Source organism: Juglans microcarpa x Juglans regia, chromosome 1S (genome assembly GCF_004785595.1).
Source record: "Juglans microcarpa x Juglans regia isolate MS1-56 chromosome 1S, Jm3101_v1.0, whole genome shotgun sequence".
Lineage (NCBI taxonomy): Eukaryota > Viridiplantae > Streptophyta > Magnoliopsida > Fagales > Juglandaceae > Juglans > Juglans microcarpa x Juglans regia.
This window is the reverse complement of record NC_054595.1, coordinates 18,433,657-18,455,229: the sequence shown is the minus strand read 5'-3', so window position 1 is coordinate 18,455,229 and position 21,573 is coordinate 18,433,657. Positions and strand designations below refer to the sequence as shown.

Here is a 21,573-nt window from a genome sequence, read left to right as displayed (position 1 = left end):
ACCAACACAGTCTACAGTCCAACATTAGTATCCTCAACACAGTCCACATGCTCTGTTTAGTTGCATAATATACATAAAAAGTAATCTAAACACACAAATCACAATGGAACACAAAAATATCAAAGACATTTTATTCCTGATCTGGTATGCAAAGATAAACTGGGGTTATTAAATTCATTTGTAAAAAGTTCTATGGAATCCATTAGTTCCTAAAAAAATCTCTGTTTTTGGTTGGATATGTTGGGTTCTTGCAGGCTTTCTGTTGTACATGATCTTTCTTGTATGTTTAATTCATGTATCTTCCACTTTCTTTCTTACTTTTGCTTAGTCTGTCTTTCCCGCATTGTCTTACTGGTTTCATTTAAGTGAGGCTACATGGCAGTATTATAGCTTATGGGATGATATTCTTTCATTTCAACAAGTGTTGCCATTTTCTATTCAACATACATATAGGGGACCAATAGCAAAAGGCAAAATGGCAATGGGGGCCTTGGTTATTTGCACCCAGAGGACCAATAGCAGAAGGCAAAATGGCACAACATGAACTTCTGGAGTTAATTCCACACCATACGAGTGTAAGGGTGCCATTCTACTTGCAAAAATTCTTTGTTTAATTATATATAGGCTCAATGCAGCAGTTCAAGTCTGCCCTTATGTTGCACATTCATTCCGATATGCAACTGCTGATGGTACTGAAATTACAAAGAGTAATAAAAATTGCTAGGGATTTCTACCTTTATAAAAAAATTTGCAGATTCAAGTAACAAGCAAAACAAACCAAAGCTTCTTTTTTTTTTTCATGCATCATGGAAAAGCAATGAGTTAAGCTTAACTATCTTTCATTCAAGAACCAAAAATGTTCATAATATTTCTAAATATTAAACCAAAAAACAGAAATAAGAAACTTTAGTATGGAGATTAGGATCCGCAAAAAAAATATATCAAAAACAAAAGAAACAATTATGACGATTTCACGAACAAGCATCTACCCAATTGACAGACCAAAAGAGTTCCTATACCTAACAAACATAAAAAAAAAAAAAAAAAAAAAAAAAAAAAAAAAAAAAAAAAAAAGTGAAAATAGAATAGATAAAAAGGTGAACAAGGGAACAATGAGACATACCTATAGGGCTTGCTTGTATGACCTGTATAAGAATCAAATAAGAACCATAATAAGAAAATTTCATAAACTTAGATATGAAAGCCAAGTCTGGGCATGGAGCATGGAGAAGAAAAAGAAAAGAAAAGAACACCAAATGTGAAACGAAAGAAACAAAAGACTCTTAGGGTCTGTAGAGTCAGATTCTCTAAATCAATCGCACAAAAATATAATTTCCTAAATCAATCGCACAAAGTTCATACCTTGGGGGGTATTTTGAATGTTCTTGAGCCAAGCAGAAAGAGAGAGAGGAAATCGCACAACCGATGGGAACTAGCAAGGAAAGGGACTCAAGAATTTTTAGACTCAGGAATGGAGAGACAATCGATCGAAGAAGATTGAGGAAGAGAGAAGAGGGACAGGAGCAATGGCCTTTTGAAACCAAAGAGAAAATACGAGGGAAGAGGGAGGGAAAGGGAGGAAAAATAATAAAATACTCCTTTGGTCCTTCAATAGCATGTCGCCAAACATGGTTAGGAGAAGAAATTTACTGTAGCTCAAAATTAAGAACTATGGCTTTAGCTAGTTCAATGTAGGGATTTTATGACAAAAAAAGGTAAAAATTGGACTTGATGAGTTCATGTATCACGCAGTAGCAAAATCTCGTCGATTCGAGTTGCGGGTCAAACCCTCAAACCGATTTCTCCTTCCTGCCCTAACTGTGAAAATCGGCTCCTCTTACCTCCGAATTTCATCTCTGCAACCTCTATATTGACGTCGTTTGTGTTCTCATTCCCCTCAAGCCACTGTGCTCCAAGCCTTTCCAACCTCAAATTATCCTGCAAGGAGAATCTTTGGCCCTAACCTGTGCATTGACAGTGTAATGTGTACCCCCATCCAGCCGAATCTCTAGCCCTAAACCTGTGCCCCTGTTCTGCATCCTTACCACGAAGAGAAGTGACCTCAATAGAGACCCGTGGGCTCGCGTGGTTTGAAATTGTATGAATGCACTATCGTCATTGTTCACTTCAGCTAGGAGGGAACAACTTAAAATGGTGTATAAAGTCGCAGGTTCCACTCCAATGGAAGGCATCCCAATGAATTGGTGCAAATCTCGCAACGCCATCCCCAAATCTCGCAATAGATGCCTGCCCGTTCATAACTCAACCACCACGAGTCCTAAGACACGCTCCTACTAGGTATATTTGCATCATATTGTTTGTTTCCTTTGACTGGATGACAAGTTCTTGCAAGCTAAGAAAAATATAGTTATTTTTTTGTCAATCTGTGCATGTCCGGAAAAATTTTCACACGTTGGAATTGGTAGTTTACAGATGCTAGCATATTTGTCTGGGGTTCACATGATTAGGCTTCATTTCAATAGGTTATATTCATGAAACGCAGATTGCTAGTTTTTGTATTGTTAAGGTCTGTGTTGTCAATGATTAGGCCTTGGTAGAGAGGACCTGAGTTTGAGGAATTTCAGATAGGATGTTTTGAGGCCTTGAAATGTAAAAGGGATTTTTTACATTCAAATGTTCTAGGAATAAACCTTGGGACATGCATTACTCGACCATCCCATATCCATTTGTAATGCAAAGTAAAAGGCAAACTTGGTCTTGCCAAACTGGACCTTCAAACAAATATAACATTCCTTCTTGATTATTATTCATCACAAAAACAACAGATCTCACGTGAAGTTGGCACCGACAAAAAACCAGAATGTCTATCTTCCACCTCAACTCACTTGTAGTTGCCAACTTGCACTTCAAACCACCAATTACTCCCTTGCCTTAAGGCCTTCGAAAACCCCCACCAATACCAGGTATAGACTACATCCACTTTATACAGCACAAAAACTCTTATCTGCTTGTCTATTCAGAGTTAGTTTTGGAGTTATATGATATTTTTCCCATACAAAGTGAAAACAATCTAGAAGTCCTGAATATTTTCAAAAGCAAAATTCTCATATATTAATAAAACTAGCTTTGTCATACATTATCTCTATTTCTATGCATAATGGGGTCTCATCTCATCTAGCTACTTAAGAGGTTTATGGTATGTGCCCCAAAGTGTTGGGCTTGGCTCACCCAAACTGAATCATTACTTAAATTAGATTCAACTCTTCAATAAACCATTGTCAACAAATGGACGTTCGGGATATTTTACATTACAAATTTTTAATATATACAAACATCAAATATTTGTATATCTTCATAGAAGACGAGACAGTTTCTAAATTTGAGTTTATAAACTTATAATCTTGTGAAAAATTCAAGTTATATCCCGACACCTACACAGACCATAGTTACTTGAGAAGATGGTTATGGAGTGCTAGAGTCTACTAGACTAGACGCTGATAGTTTCCTTTCTTGCTTTATAATGTATAAAAATCATATGTAAATATCTTTTCGGCTTTCTAGAATGGTCAATGTTAAGATAGGTACATGTGCTTCGTCTAAATCAGCTTCCATCATTAATTTGTGTTCAGCGCATTTTTTTATTGGCTGACCTACAAGTTTGCCGTAGGAGCCTATAAGTTAGAAGTAACCAATCCTTTGTTATATCTATAGTAAACTCTTTTGTTTCACCTTAAATTCTATATCATCCACACTCTTGGAAGCCGTAGAATTTGTCCATTTTTTTGCTTTGATCGAGGCCTAACTTATACAATTTCTTGTTGTAGCGTTACTACTTACGCTCAACATCCAGGTCACCATCTCAAAAGGTATGAATGTAGTTAGTTGATTTTAAAATTTACCAGTTTTCAACCTTTTTACCTTCTTCCATCTAACCTTTTTACCTAATTACTTCATTCTAGATTTCATATTACTCACAATTGCTATCATTATTTACCAACTTTCTTCTTATATCATGTCATTGTGTCTTCACCATGTAATGGTGAATTGGAACAAACCCAATCCGGTATATAATCTCACTCCATGTGCAATCATTGGTTTAATTTGAGCATATATTAGAACTATATGGACAATGATACAATCGATTCGACCCATGATAGAAGCTTATGGGTAGATGGGTTCGAGGATTTGTTGATAGAGATGTTGTATGAAGACACTCTGATGGATAGATTGAGGGGAGGGAGGATCACAAACGGTGATCATGTCAGGATTGGTGAAAAGTTGTCTGCAATTAGGCCAAAAAATTTTAATTCTGATTAAGTTAAAGGCAAACTTGCTTGTCTCAAACGCAGACAATGGAAATTTACCGATCTTATGAAGCAAACTAGTTTGGAGTGGGATCCAGAAAGGAATGCACCAGTAGCTAGTGAGGAACATTGGGCGAATGCCTTTCGGGTACTACAATCTATTTAAGTCGTTTTTTAAAATCTATTAGTACTAGAGATGAGATCAACATTCCATGATGCTAATTCTAATCACTCTATTCTGCCGTTAGGTAAGACTATCATGGAAGCATTTCAAGATGATGGGATGCCCAAAGTATGAACAACTTTGCGCAATATTTGGTTGTTCAGTTGTAACTGGTACAATGCATCGGGCTTCGACAGATCCGACCCCAGACAGTGATGATGAGCGCTTCCTTGATGAGGAGATGGAAAATTGTGGCCCGCTAGTTACTGATCACGATGCAGGCCCCTCGGGCGATCCCTAGGTGCCACCCAGACCCTTCTCCGCCTCCTATGCCAGCGGATCTCATAGACGACAAAGGGGAGGGTCCATCCAAGACCCAGCCATTCAAGTGCAAATGAGCGAGACCCTTGATGCTATCAGACGCAGTGCCGAAGCTAGAGAGAAGGCAGCGATGGAATTGATGGAGTACAGCAGGTCGAGGAAGTGCAATAAAGGGGACACTAGCATGGAGTCATCTGGGGCGTTTGAACTCCAAATGCATTGCATGAAGCTACTTGAAGAAGTTGAACCTCCCCTACCACCTGAGAAATTTAACAAGGCCTTTGACCGATTGTTGAGCACAAAACTGCAGAGGTCGTTTGTGTCGATCTCGGATACTCGCAGAAGTCAGTGAGCTTGGAGTTTGCACTGATTGATCACAACGGGGATGAGTTCTTGATGGGGATGGTTCGCCGGTTTGTTTGGATTGAATGACTATCACATTAGAGATAACCATTCTCTCGGCTTTTATGAGTTTCTTTTATAAAATTCTCAGTTGTTTTTTCATTTGAACAGCTACTTATTTCCGAGATGTTTCTGTTTTTCATTTCATGAACAACCACTTATATTCGGGATGCTTTGTATTTGAGTTTGTCATGTCTATTAACATGCATTGTACTTCTTATTTGTTTCCTAAATTTGTGATATTATTTACCTTATGCATTTCTTGATTTTACGTGCATATTGTGATTATGCTGATTTGTGAATTTATAAAATTATTGTGATTATGCATTTGGGTTTATTCCAAAACGTTCCCACCTCCATATTTAAATAAGCATGAATCTCTATATTGAAAAGTAATCTGTGAATTTTTTATGTTTTTTTAAGCACAAACATTTCGTTATTCATAATGGACAATTAGAGTAATTCGGAAGAAGCCCCATTGATGGAGACAAACAGCGAGATAGAGGATACACGCTCAAGTAGGTCTCAGATGAGCACGACGGACAACCTTATCCGTTCATCTCATTCGAGTGGAGATGAAGCCACAACGCAGGAGGTGAACATCGTCTACATGATGTGGATGGCACCACAATTGTCTGGAGGTCAAGTTCAAATGCCCGAACACAATATTGCCCTACGGGGGGATCAATATATTCAAGCAGTCTTGAATGGGAACCCCAAAACTTGCAAAACAATGTTTCGAATGGAAGTGCCGGCCTTACATTATGTTTGTGACTTCTTACAAGGGTCATTAATTATGGACCCTACGGAGAGAGTGTCTGTTGAGGAATCATTAGGCATGTTTTGTCTTCTTGTTGGCCATGCACAAGGTCAACGCATCGTTGGAGACTGATTCCAACATTCAAGTTAGACAATTAACAGCCATGTGAAGACGGTGATGCGGGCGCTACATCAGCTTGGGAGGACTGTGATTAGGCACACACACAGATGGGGTCCATCCTTACATTACGGGAAATCCCCATAATTATCCATGGTTTGAGGTATGAACTTTCCTATATTTTTCATGATAGCAAAATATTTATACAGTTCACGTATGTTATATGATAATAGTTTTGTAGAAATGTCTTGGTGCAATGTACAACACCATGATTGACGCTACTGCACCATCTAGACTGAGTAACGCATATAGAAATCATCGTGGTCAAATCGCACAAAATGTGCTATGCTTATGTGACTTCAATATGAAGTTTACGTATGTATATACTGGCTGGGAGGGAACAACACATGATGCAAGAGTAATCCTGGATGCCTTGAGTCAACGTCGGAATCAATTTCTATGGCCACCACAAGGTAAATTTTGTACTTTTTATTTGATATGACATATTCATTTTAATTTGGTAGTTAAATAATATTTTATACAAGTAATTCGCGTTAGTTGTGTCATGTATTTTTCCAATTGTATAGGCTATTATTACCTTGTCTATTCCACATTTCTGTGCATTGAGAAGTTTATATATCCATATCCACGAAAGAGGTATCATCGATCTGATCGTTATAGCGGTCGTCAATTCCGAGGCTATAAAGATTATTTCAATTTCCGCCATTCATCGTTGTGCAATATTATTAAACGTACATTCGCGTTATTGAAAAACCAGTTTCAAATATTGAATGCGATGCCTCGGTATCGCCCTACCAGGCAAGGGATGCTCGTTACTGCATGTTGTACACTGCACAATCTTATTAAAATGGTAACGCTAAATGATGAGTTTATTCAGGTTGCATTGGCGCTTCAGTTTAGTGAATAAAATATGGCTGGGAATGACTACGCGAGCGAGACCTCTGAAGTGGTTGACATGTACTATGAGTCAGCTAGAGCTATAGCATCACAGAGAGATGGGATTGCGATTCCTATGTGGGAAGATAGGTTTGGAGAATGAACGTGTAAGGGTTTATTCCAAAACACTTGATGGTTTTGTATAATTTAAATAATTAATATTGTTTCATATTTTTTGTTTTGGATTGATTTAAATTTGGTATATCTATACAAACATCTACATCAATTAATAGATTTGTAAATTAATTTTTTCGGCGTTTAATAAATTGAAGATAAATAATATATGTACCTTTTTAAAAAAATTAACAATATCATATAACTTAGATATATATATATATATTTTAAAAATAATAAAATAACAATCTCTTCAAGAAATTGTATTACACACTATCATATAATTTTAAAGGCAGAAAGCATTACTTATATGAAGCCAAATCTTCAATTATTAGACCATATTATATAATAATAAAGGTTTGCTTCCTACTAAGGTAGTCCAGTATTAAAATATAAGCATCTCAAATTGTCCTCTCAAAAGAAATTATGTCCATTGTCAAAGAGAAACTACAACTGAGGTATTTGATTATGTTTGATTTATGAAGAAAACATTCAATTTGTCCAACTTCTTCAATAAACTTTAATGGGGAACTATATTGGTCCTATATTTCCAGTCTCCAAGCTAGTACCATGTATATAATCCACACAAAGTGGCATGCATCAACATGCTTGATGCGGCAATCCGTCCAAATACTGCAATTGTAACACTTCCATCAACAATAGTTATGATAAAACGATCATAATACTAGCTCCAAGGGCAAAAGTAGCGGGAAAACCCTCTATTGTTTGCAAAGAATTGTCAACCTAAACTGGATAGTATGTATCCAGTTCAAGCTGGTCATGGACTAGTTGTGTAGCCATAAATAGGAAGAGTGACCTTCAATAAGATCTTTTATGTCAACCTGCACAAGCAGAAGACCAGCCATTTTCTTTGGAGTTACGGTCTTATGGTCTTTTTCTACATAAAATTAGTAAAAGGACCATAAGACCGAGATGGCATTAGTTCCACCCGAAAGGCCACAAGTACAGATCATAGAAGAAGGTCAAGCATATTAGATAACAGCAGATCATAGAATAGTGTAATAAATACAACAGTTCACAACCCAGGTGCACTTAACAACATGTCATTGTGTCTTCTGGTAACAACCGTTCATTTTACCTTAAATAAATCATTTCATGTAACTCATTTAAGGTAGCATTAACTGATTTACATTATCATTAAGTTTATAAATTTTAACATAATAAGGTAATAAATAAAACCCAAGATGTGATCAAGGCACATTTGTACTTCATCTTCATTGATTGAAACTTAGAGTCTTCTATTCTTGCACGTTCAACCGCTATCCTTTCACTTCTTCGTTCTGCTAACTGTAACGTCCGCTCACAACAAATTGGTAGCGACATTGCAACATCAACCCATTGGAAAAATCCACACTGATTTTGACCCTTATAATGTCGACAATTAAAAAAACGCCTCCCAAAACTGTTGGGCTTGGCCAATGTCCGCAGTTTGGAGGGAATGCCACAATATCATTGAGGTATTCGTCCCAATACCACCTCATCTTCTGCCCTCAAAGGATAAGGCCAGTTTATGGACACACCGCTACTAGTTGCCATAATTCTTGCACAGAAAGTAAAAAGCACAAAGTCAACAAACTGCTAGGGTAAAGTTTCTCACATTCCTTTCAAAGAGAATAAAGGCAGACAGTTTTGTGGAAGCACTGGCGTGTGCACTGCCCACAGCGGGTTTATTCAGGTTATGTTATAAAGGAAAATGCATTATCAAAAAATATAACAGGAACATATATACATTGGTTTGAGTGACTGGAGTTCAAAAGATTATAATACCAACATATACATTCCAAACTATAAGAATATCACATGAATAAAAAAAAAACTGCAGCAGTTCCACCCTTGACCCATATTAGTTGTTTTTCGGCAGATCAGTTCATTTATTTATTTCATCAATTGATACTACAATCTAGTTACTACAAGAAACCTCCTGCCCCCTTTCCCAACCAAACAACATGGTTACAAAATGAAAGAGTGTAACTTATAATACCATCTAATTGACATGGTTAGTAATTGAAACAAACACAATAATGGAACTAAAATGAATTACAGAAACCGAGATATAGAAATGGTTTCGGATAAAATATATATAGTTAAGGTCTTTGATAGCAGCAGAGTAATTTTAGGCAACATGGTTAGTAATGGAAACAAACACAGTAATGGAACTAAACTCAATTACAAACTCCAATATAGTAATGGTTTAGGAAAGTTATTCAATATAGTTAAGGTGTAACACAGACAACAGAGAAATTTTTATAGACCTCCCTGCCCCCTTAATGCAAGTTTTAGTTGCAACAACAAATGTTTTGACCCAAGGGTATGAGAGTACTGATATGAGAATGCATTGATAGAAGGCCAAGTCAACTGATTCAGTTCATAAATGGATCAAATATAATGGGCAGGAAGAAGTACATGAAAATGTGGTTATGTAAAGTTGAAGCAATAGCATAAGATGAGATCCAAACACACAACACACATAATTTAGCATAAATCCAGTAGTATTTTTCATCTCAATTTAACTGTTCTGTTTTGAGAAAAGAGCAGATTCGCACAATGAAGAGTCCAGGCGAAAATTCAATAAACCCCTAAAATAAATAAGCATCAGAAAATAAACATTGATGGAGTGCAATGAAATGCCATGTAAAAGGGAATTTGAACAAGTGGCAAATGGTCCAAAGAAATTATGTGAGAAAGAAATCTGGGAAATGGTGGGAGATAACCTTCAAGACCAATTTATCATCCACCATAACAACCAAAACCCTAACACAGAGTGAGATGAATCACTGGGATGTGGTATGTTCAAACCAGGACATTGCAAGTGCGCACATTACTGAATGGAATGCATTCTTGGCCTTTGGATCGTTGCGCTTGGAAACAGACAAAGTACAAATTACCAAAGTATGAAGATGTGAAACAAAGTATGTACAATAGTAGCATCTTAAAATCTTTCAACACAAACTCAGATCCCAACCATTGTCACTGTAAATCGAACCAAATCATTGCTGAAAATGGAGATGTGAAACCCATGAAGAAAACCCCAATCTCGAGGGCTTGGATTTCATTTTAGAATTTTAAGAAGTAGGGGAACTTACCTGGTTGTCAACTTCGTAGTTGTGCCGAAAAGATGAAAATCAAGAATCTTCAGATGAAGCCTGTGCACAAGTCCTTCGATACAGTTGGAGAGGGAGGGTCTTGAAATGCAGACTTCACGGGTGTTGAAACGCAGGTCTCACGGCTCTTGAAGAAATCTTCACACGCAGATCTCACTTGTGTTGGAGAAATATTGAAACGCAAGTCTCAATTGTGTTGGAGAAATATTGAAACGCAGGGCGCAAAGTAATGAGGAACTGGGGTTTGAGGGGAAACAGACGAGATGGGAAAGGAACTGATTTCCTTTGAGGGCAAAGAGACAAATCGAGAGTAGGAAAGGGTAAGGTCTCTGAGGACAGGCCATAAATGCACAGACAGTGAGACCCACCAATTTCTCTTCTTTCAAAAAGAGAAAATTATCATCTCAATTTTACTTCCAAATACATCAGGATCCACAAATATTCTTTAAAAGAATACTAAATTTCAACTCTATTCATATTCACACTATTCACAAAAATCTCAGAATTCTCCCTTCATCTCACCCCCAAACCTGCCATTATAGGTATATATATATTTTTTCTAACAATTATATTATAGATATATAAAACAGATATGGAATACAAGGGATAACAGGATAGGAGGTCCTAACATTTATCCCAAAGCAGCTAGTACAACTCAGGAAAAAGAAAGAAAATAGGGATCTGGGGCCAAAGACTTGCCCCCCAACCCATTTCTCACAAGGAGAAGCTGTTTGATGCAATTTTAATGCAGTTCGACAAATAGACTATAATACTACGACCGGAAGTCACAGTGACTAGATCTATACTACATATCACTGGTCTGGATTGAATGAAAGAAACTTTCACTACCTTTTTCTCACGATCCTTGGTTAGGATGAGTGATAACATAAGAAAATAGTATGCAGGAGAAGCATTGAATCGCAATTGGGCAACCGCTAGTAACTATGGTGGTGCGTGAGGACCACGCGCCACACTAGGAGAGTGGAGGTTGGTCGAATCTAAAAGATTCGAGACCGCTGACCCGAAAAATGTCATGCGTGGTGGAAGCACACTCGGCCTAGTTTGGTACTGCGTCAGATCCACACGCAGTTTGGGCTACGCGTGAGACGCACGTGTCACTCTTTTCAACGATCGAAAAATTAAAAAAAAAACTAGAAAAAATACAGTAAAACAATATTTAAACTAGGAAACTGATATGGATACAAAGAGATCCCACACATTGATGTGGCATTTGCCACATCAGTCTTTTTTTTTCTTTTCCTTTAGAGGAAACTGATGCCCTCCTCTCCCCCCCCCTTCCTCCATTTTCCTTCAGAAGAAACCAGAGACAAAAGAAACCGCTACAACAACTAGTCGTCGTCGCCCACAACCTCGTCGCAATCGCCGACAACCCAACTCTCTCTTCCCCTACTACCCATCCCTTTGTCTCTCTCTCCTCCCTTTCCCTTCCTTCCCCCATTTTCCTTCCCACCCGCACGAAGACCAATCCAATCATTGACCGCCATCACCATCACTAACATGTTTATGGATCGTTTGAATTTGTTGTGTGGTTGGTGCGTGAATGCCCCTGTTTGATTCTACTTTGTTGGTTCCTTAGCATGCAAAGACAACCTTGCTACATAAATTAGTTGCTCTTTGTGGTAGATAAAAATTTGAAGAAACAAAACTCTATTTGATTGTTTGATAGTAAGAGTTATTAGCCGGACTAGGTGTTTGATAGGATTCAAATTTTTATGTTATTGAAAAGTCTGGAAATGATCTATTTTATGAAAAATACGCTTCTTTCAAACATGCTTTTGATTTACAATCATGTATAACACTATAATGATGGAAATCCCTCCATCTGGATAAGTGCCTGAAAGGTCTATCAAAAAATTCATGATTAAAGAACAATTGGATCCTCATTGTGTTTCTTGACTATATTAAATTTATTATATTTATTATATATTAATTGATGACATATACCCTATTTTTAGTTTTCAGGTTATTTGTTTTTCTCAACTTCTCTAGAAACAAGTAGGATTATGGATTCATATACACTGAAATCTATGTTAGATTTGCCTGCATATTTTCATTCAACTTTTAATTTCAGGTACATTCTAAGTTTTTAGAAATTTGATCATCAATAAAGAATTCAATGAAAAAATTTCTTTTGCAGATTCATATACACATTGAAGCACCAAGTGGAATTGTTGTTACTGCAATGCTAGATTCACTGCATGATTGTGTTCAAGGACGACATTGGATAATTGATACCTTCTATCGGCTATTTGCTTTACATTAATTTTAGCCTTGCAATCTGTCCCTCATACCGGCTTTGACTTATCAATTTTTGATGACTTGCTTATTGGCTTGTGATGGCAATTACATGCTATGGTGAAGTATTTTACCTCCCTATAATCCCCAGTAGTCGATGTTCTTTTCAACACTTCAAATCCCTCCTGTTTGGCATACTTTGTGTAGTATTCAATAATATCTGCTTGAGTCCCAAATATCATATCAACCTTCGGTTCTACAACCTTTTGATTCTCGATATATTGAAGAAAAGCTTGCTCTTGTTGGTCTACATTAAGCAAAATATGATTTATTTAAAATCCATTAAGCATGCCATAAAATAATTGATATTTAAAAGTGTCCATAAAACAATATCATTAAAAATTCAATAATTAACATATAACCTCGTGGAGTGTCAAGACTGTTACTGTTGTGTTCTTCCTAAAAAAATATCAATCGACATGGTTCCATCTTGATTATAGCTATAAAATAAAATAATAATATATATATATATAAAACAGTTCTATACAAAACCAAAATTATATAACCGAAATTATTTTTAAAACTCGTATAATACAGATGGTTTCATACTAGAACACACTTTAGACTTTAGACATAAAACGCACTTCAAACTAGAACACATTTCAGAGTAGAACACAAATACATACTTCAAACTAGGAAACAAATATAAGGACATAACAAAAAAAAAAAATTGCATGGCCATAACACGACTAGGAAGGATATTGAATGTGTAAAAATCTGAGAATGTGTAAAAATGCAAGGCCATAACACGACTGGGAAGGATACAGGGCCATAACATACTAAATGCGTAAAAATCTGATGTGTAAAAATGCCATTTTTCCAATATTTCCCAACTTCGTGTAAAAGTTTTTGTTCCCATTCCATCTCATGTATACTTGTCGGCGAGGGCTCCAATCTAAAATATAACTTTCGGCAACGTTAGGGAAGACTTCGACGATACCAAACAGAAAAAGAAAAAAAAATAATGAAGAAACAGAAAACCAGAGAATGGTTGAGAGAGAGAGAGAGAGAGTTACCTACAAACTTGGTTTGCTGAAGAAGATGTGGTTGGGCGGGAATGAAAACTTGTGAAATGGTCACAGGGAACTTTACAGACAGGATGGCATGCACGCAAGGAACTCTACAATGCGTGTAAAGCGCCTTCACTTTTCTCAAGTATCAAGTAAATCACTTTTTGGAGGAAAAAAAAACTGGCATGGTATAATGCCACATCAGTGTATGGGATCCCTATGTATCTGTAACGGTTCTCTTTAAACTATACAGACGGGAGAAGGGTTCGGCTCTAACAAAAAAGGTAAGATTTTTGGACTTTCTCTTGAGAGCTTTCTGCTAGAGAGAGAAAATTAAGGTCTATTGTTGTTTAGCAATGTAACTATTATTAAATGTTTTCATATATTTTAAAAAAAAAAATATTATTTAAAAATACTTTCAATTTTAAATCATTAAATTTTTATCTAATTATTAGAATTTTTATAAACTCCCAAACAAAACACAAAAAATAATACTATTTTTACAAATTTCAAAACAACAATAATCTTCAAATAGTTTTTTAACTTTATAATTTCTTATTTAACTTTTTATTCATCATTTTCTAAAATCCAACAAAACATTTTAACTCAAACAATTTTACTATTATTCATATATATAGCGAGATATTTAAAATATCCAAACAGACTCTAAGACATAAAAGGGATCCAACAATTTGACAATATTTTTTTTTCATTTTTCTCCATCCTCGTGCATGAGTCTCCCTCCTCTCTCTCTTACTCAAACTCTCTAGACCTAAGCCACATAGAAAGATGCGTACATACCTACCGATGAGAGATAACAACATGACGAGGCGGCGATGTTGGGGACAAGCAACGACGTCCCCGCCCTGCCAAAGAGAGAGATGAGAGAGAAGCATACCTACCAGTGAGGGGCAACGATGGTGAGGATGCATAGGCAAGGAAGATAGCTGGAAGATAGGGCGACGTCAGTGTTAACAGGAAGTAGTAACGGTGCGGGACAGCACAGATAGGGGACCTAAGGGTTTGGGAAGGGGGGAGGCATTGAAAAAAAACCAATTAACTTAAACTGACATGGCACAATGTCATTTCGGTTTGTGAATTTTCTTTTGTATAATCTCTGTATATCTAACAACTCTCTTTTGCCAATTTTTTTTTTTTTAATAAAAATTTCATTACTAAGTAAAACAATTACATAGCAGCATCAACAAGAGTTCTTTGTAGAATAAAATCAAGCGGAGAATTCCACCATACAACATTATCATTGATACATTTGGCATGAATAGCAAGTAAATGAGCAGCTCAATTGCCATCTCTAACAACTTGTGATACTTCATTGAAACCAAAAGTCTGAGTAAGAATTTGATCTCTGCCAGAATAGGGCATTGAGAAGATGAAAGAATAGGATCTCCATTTAGACAATCTACAATCCATGAAGAATCACCTTCTAATATAATATTTGAAAAACCCATATTGCACACCATCTATAACCCTCTAAGTGGCCTTCACATTGTCCACATCTGCAATAGCCTCTTCTTTTTTACTGATCAGTCATAATAACAATGCCTCTTGCATCCCATAAGATAGGACCAAATCCAGCTTTAAGTGAATCCGTACTGACTCCCATCAAAATTCAGCTTCTAAAGACCATAAGGAGATGCTTGCCCTTTCAGAATTGTTTCCTTTGCAGGTAAACATCTATTTGACTTCAATGTTCTATAACTATGAACATATATGCTAAACAACTATCAATAATCTGCAAAGCAGTTCAATCAATAGCTCTATGCAAACTAAGCTTCGTGCATCGCCATATTCCCCATACAATAGTTAAGAAAGATGAGATAAACTCAACATATTCATACTTCATTATATATTTTTTTCTTTTTATGTCGAGGAACCTCTACAAGGCAGGGCCCTTTGGACCCACCCCTGCAAAGTAAACCCTGGTCCCGTACACCACACCCTCGAAAGTTTTTCTACATAGAACTGATTAAATTGCTAGTTTTTCACTAGGAGGTATGGTCCCAAATGATTGTTTACACATATGAAGTGTTGAATTTTGGACCTTGAAGTGAGTGATATCTCAAGATCAAGGCTTTCATCACTTGGGCCAACCCCTTGGGGCTATCTTCATACTTCATTATATCCCAGATTATCAAACCAAAATTAAATTGATTTGCATCCATTCAACCTCCATGTTAAATCTTTTATGCCAAAAAGGTTGAATTTTAAAAACAAATGACATGACTTACAGGTTCAGGATCTCCATTACAAAAAGCATAGATACTATCAAGAATAATCCCTCTTCAAAATAGATTACAGTTTGTCATAAATAAATTTGAGATGGCCCTCCAAGTAGAATTTTTTTATTTTGTTTGGTAGATTCATATTCCAAATCTTTTTCCAAAAAGCCACGTTGTTCACCACTGTTAGAACTTTCAACAAAATCCCTTGCTTCGCAAGTTGTAAAGACAATAGATAGGCACTTCTCACCATGAAATATCCCTCCTTGGTACCACCCCAAACAAGTTAATCTTGACTGTATTGTACACTTATAGGGAGTTTTAAGATTAGCTCTGCTCCCATATATAGGAATAAAAGTATGACGAACAAGTTCATTTTTTCGGCAATGTGTTTCCTTGTCAATTAATTCTGCAACTGAAGAGTTTGGCTCAAGAATTTTGCAAGAGGATATAACCTACCACTGTGTAATGAAGGCAACCACCTATCTTGCCAAATGCGAATATTTTTCCAATTTCCCACCTTCAAATACATCCCTAAGCATATTCAAAGGCTTTAATCCCAAAGAAGATGGTAAGAAATCAGTATTTGAAAAATATTTTGCTCAAAAAGCTCTAGGAGAAGGGGAATCATAGTTAATCTTCCAAAATTCTTAAACCCATTCCTCCCATGTGTTTCGACCTAGATAATCTCTTCCAACTTGACCAATGTATCTTCCTTTCATCTCTCGTTTGTCCCCACCAAAATCTAATCATTAAACTTTCTAGCCCTTATATAATTGTTTTGGTAGTTTAAAAAAACTCATAGCATTATTAGGAATCGTTTGCACTACTACTTCAATCAAAATTCCACGGGTTGCTTGAGATAATAACTTTTCCATCCAACCTAATAATTTACACCAAACTCTTTCTTTGATACTTTAGAAAGAATTTATCTTCGATTTACCAATTAAAGCTAGTAAACCTAAATATTTTTCATGTCTTGTAGCTTCCTATACACCCCATAACTCCTTCATCCTTCTCTACTCTTCAAGACCAGTGTTTCTGCTGAAAGTGATTTCTATCTTTCCTTTATTTATCATTTGACCATAAGCATTTGCATTTTCTTTATTTCTGTTAAATTTTCCAGAATAAAATACTATCATCTGCAAATAAGAGATGACTAATTATAGAAGCTCTTCTGCTTATTGCCACACTCGTGATCTACCTATTCAATTCAACTTTCTTCAAAATGGAAGAAAAACCTTCACTACAAAGAACAAAGAGATAAGGGGATAAAGGATCCCCTTACGTAGACTTCTATTAGATTGAATCTGAGTTTGAGGTTCACAATTGATAAGTATTGAGTAATTGACAAATGAAATACAAGGCAACAACATATCTATCTAATAAAAGAGGGAAATTGATAGTGATACAAAGAGATCCTACACACTGATGTGGTATTCTGTCAGGTTAGTTTTTTTCTTTTCTTTTCCTTCAGAAACTGCAGCCCCCGCTCTCCCTTCTCTCCCCCCCCCCCCCCTTTTTCCTCACTTTTCTTCATGTTTTCCCCAAAAACTGTCCCCGTCACCCACAGCCCGTCACCGACAACCCCTATCACAGAACTCTCTCTTCCCCCACTGCCCATCCCTCTGTCTCTCTCTCTCCTCCATTTTCTTTCTTTCTCCCATTTTCCTTTCCACCTGCACGAAGACTAGTCCGTCACCCATAGCAGTCACCGACCGCCATCACCATCACCTACATCCATCATCGTCACCGACATCCCACCGACGCCAGGTATCTCTCTCTCTCTCTCTCTCTCTCTCTCTTGGTTTCATTTGAGTTGCCCTAACACAGAACACAGATAAAGGGGTTTCGAATTTCCACATTGAAATTAGGCTTGCTAAGTTGGTTGATTTGGGTATATATGAAATTAGGCTTGCTTAGTTTCGAATTTCAACATTTGTAAATGGATTTGGCTGGTTGTATGAAAATTTTTATGTAGATCTAATTGGGTTCCACATTTGTTATTGGATTTGTGTATATATGAAAATGGAACTGTAATCTAGATGCTCAACACAATTTATTAGCATTGAGCCAACAAAAATGAATTTTGTCGAATTACTTGGATTAGATTATAACAGTATATGCCGAGTATATATTCTCCATTTATCCTTATGGAATCAGTTTTGAACTAAAACTACTCCTATCCCTTCTCTTATTATAGGCATGCATTTCATTCCTACCCTAAATTGTATATAAATACATGTTTGACTTATATTTCTATTTCAATTATTTCTATTCTCCAAAGCTTTTTTTTAGGCATATTCGATAGTTCAAAAATTCCCCAAGGCCGTATGCCTTGATTGTATCAAAAATCCTAGTTCATGAATCATGATGCCTTTGTGTTTTTATAAGTGCTGGTTGCTATGTGACAAGAATCACTATCTTAGTCAGAGAGGTTAATCTCTTAGTTGCATGATTGTGTTCGAAGACGACATTGGATAACTAATACCTTCCATCGGCTATTTGCTTTACATTAATCTTAACCTTGCAATTTGTCCCTCCTACTGGCTTTGGCGAATCAATTTTTGATGACTTGCTTATTGGCTTCTGATGGCGACTGCATGCTACGGTGAAGTATTTTACCTCCCCATAATCCCCAGTAGTTGATGTTCTTTTCGACACTCTAAATCCCTCATGTTTGGCATACTTTGTGTAACATTTGATAACATCTGCTTGAGTCCCAAATATCACATCAACCATCGATTCTTCAACCTTTTCATTCTTGGTATACTGACATCCAGCTTGCTCTTGTTGGTCTACATTAAGCAAAACATGATTTATTTAAAATCCGTTAAGCATGCCATAAAATAATCGATATTTAAAAGAGTTCATAAAACAATGCCATTAAAAATTCAATAATTAACATCTAACCTCGTGGAGTGTTAGGACCATCACTGTCATGTTCTTCCTCAGAAAATATCAATCGACACAGTTCCATCTTGATTATAGCTATAAAATAATTATATAAAACAATTCTATACAAAACCAAAATTATATAACCAAAATTTTTTTAAAACTCGTATTATACATATGGTTTTATACTAGAACACACTTCAGACTTCAAACATAAAACGCACTTCATACTAGAACACAAATACATACTTCAGACTAGAAAACAAATACAGGGTCATAACAAAAAAAAATGCAAGGCCATAACACGACTGGGAAGGTGCAAGTAAAGGTGATAACAAAAGGTAATAAAAAACAAAGGATGCATAACAAATTAGAACTCTATACTGAATCTGTACAAATATAAGAATGTGTAAAAATGTCATTTTTTTCAATATTTCCCAACTTCGTATAAAAGGAATGTGCAAAAATTTATGTTCCCATTCCATCTTGTGTATACCTACCAACAAGGGCTCCGACGTGAGTGTAACTTTCGGCAACGTTAAGGACGGTGTCGGCAATAACTACAAACAAAAAAAGAAAAAAAAATGAAGAAACGGTAAACCAGAGAATGGAAGCGGAAAAGTTGGAGAAAAGAATGTCAGAGAGAGAGAGAGAGAGAGAGAGAGAGAGAGGGAGTTATCGGTGGCCGAAGTTGGGTTGCTGAAGAAGACGTGTGGGATGTTGGGTTCGAATAAAAACTTGTGAAATGGATGTAGGGTTGGAAACTCTACAGACGGGATGGCATGGCAGTAACGCAGGGCTGGGAACTCTATACAAATTTTCTCTCCCTGATACTCACTTTCTCGAAAAAAAAATGACGTGGCATAATGTCACATTAGTGTGTGGGATCCCTGTATACCTGCAGCAGCTCCTATAAAAAAGAATGAATTCAAACTGGACATGGTGTGTATTTATGTTTTATACGCTCCAATAAAAACTTGACACGTAGGCGATTTACTTCATTCTCAGTAGGTGTGAGTTGAGGAGAGGAGATAACACCGTCCTGAAGCCCTCGTTCTCTTCTCCCTTCTCACCCTGAGCTCCCATTCTCTCTCTCTTTCTCTTCTCCTCTCTCATCTCCCTTTCCGTTAGTCGCTCTCCCGCTCATCCCAAACTCGTCGCTGATTTTGTCTTTGCGAAGCTCTCTCTTTCTCCTCAAGCTCTCTCCAATCTCAAACTTGTCGCCCATTTCGTCGTTGATCAGCCCCGACAGCAATGATTGTTGTAAGTATGTGACAGGTAGGATAACTTGTATATTAAATAGGAAAGGAATAGAAAGAGAATAGAAGAGAAAATAATATAAGTCTGGAAACAGAGCCAAAAAGGGCATCCAAGGCCTGGGTAGTTGGGAGCGCCTTCTCTGGCTGTTTCCATCTTCTAATTGGTTTGGCATCATAATCATAGCATTATTTTTGTTAATGAAACTCACTTTCTCCTACATGATTGCATATGAGAATTCGTTGAGATAGAGGGAGCATGACTGAGAGGTATTTCAAAGGTGATTGCTTCGCAGGAGAGAGAGAGAGAAAGGGGAGAAAGAGAGATCAACCGGCATTAGCTACATGGGAATTGATTCCCTACTATTTTTCACTTTCTAGTTCTATTGGAGCATGTAAATATGCTCTTTACTCCGCATCCGGTCCCCAGGCCCTCTCCCAATATAAATGTAATCCCATTCAAAGCATGACTCTCTAGGAAAACTCTATTCCATGCAATCACAAGCCTTATCTAATTTAATTTAGAGTAATATAGTCATGAATTATGCAAGCATCATGCATTTTTTTTGAAAAAAAATAAGATTCACCATTAAATTTTTTTTTATGGATCTTATATTTACTCATTTTTTAAAAGAAATGCAAGACACTTGTGCACGACCGCAAATATCATTTCTCTTTAATTTAATAGACACAAGTTGTAGTACCCTGCACCCCACAGTAAAGAAAGACATTATTTCTTTTAGAAAATCACGGGAATCAGAGTTTTACCATTCAAACTGACTTAAAAATATATTTGTTTCTTTTTTCTAAAAGAAGCGCCAAGTACAAAAATTCCTTATAATAATTAGAGTCGTTTTGTATTAAAATACTGAAATTATAAATGAGAGTGCGCGGAAGTATTTATTAAAAATTCACAAAGTTCATACCATAAAAATCATAACTCAAAATCTCTATACATTTTCTAGGCCGCTATCACGCCTCCCTGGACTAAGTCCCGTCCTGCAGCTCTACCTTCATAAATATTCTGATCTGGGGCGGTTTATAAACATCAAACAACTAAAATGAGTCGATAATTCAATAAGAAACTCATCATAACGTAAACATACTTAACATAAGGTTGTCATAAATTATTTCATGCTGAGAACTTAAAATCATGATCATTCATACATATGTTTATAATATGTATGACTTATCTTGGTTTATTTAACTTGTCTTACTTATCATACTGACTCACAGACTTAACCATGTATGCAAGGTTGTGCACCGACCCCACATCTTGCAATCGCAAGGGGAGCTGCTAATAGTATTCTAGCATACTATGGTGGACCACGCTTAGCTCTGTGGCTTGCACATTCACTCATAAATCGCATTGGTACCATGCATCTGAATAATCATCTGATTAACTATTTTGAACTTATTTTATACTTGATTTTATGAAAGCGTACGTATCTTATGCAATGCGAGATACATGAGACGCATAACACATACATAATTAAAATATGCAGAATGAACTATAATTTTCACTCCCGCATCCCACCCCCAGGATGCGGGGGGCAAACCCCTCATTCGCCCCACCCCCTCCCACTCCAATAGTGCCCATGGCCTACTGGGACTAGAAAATATTTGTGGGCCCTA

General features: G+C 36.6%; 1 long non-coding RNA gene across 1 annotated transcript; it reads right to left on the bottom strand.

Moving 5' to 3' along the window:
• Positions 1-7,618: 7,618 nt before the first annotated feature.
• On the bottom strand, positions 7,619-10,342 carry LOC121244578. The gene is made up of 3 exons (XR_005936458.1): positions 10,204-10,342; positions 8,223-8,660; positions 7,619-7,630 (listed from the first exon to the last, which is right to left on the bottom strand). It is a non-coding gene; the product is annotated as an uncharacterized LOC121244578 (long non-coding RNA).
• Positions 10,343-21,573: the final 11,231 nt, after the last annotated feature.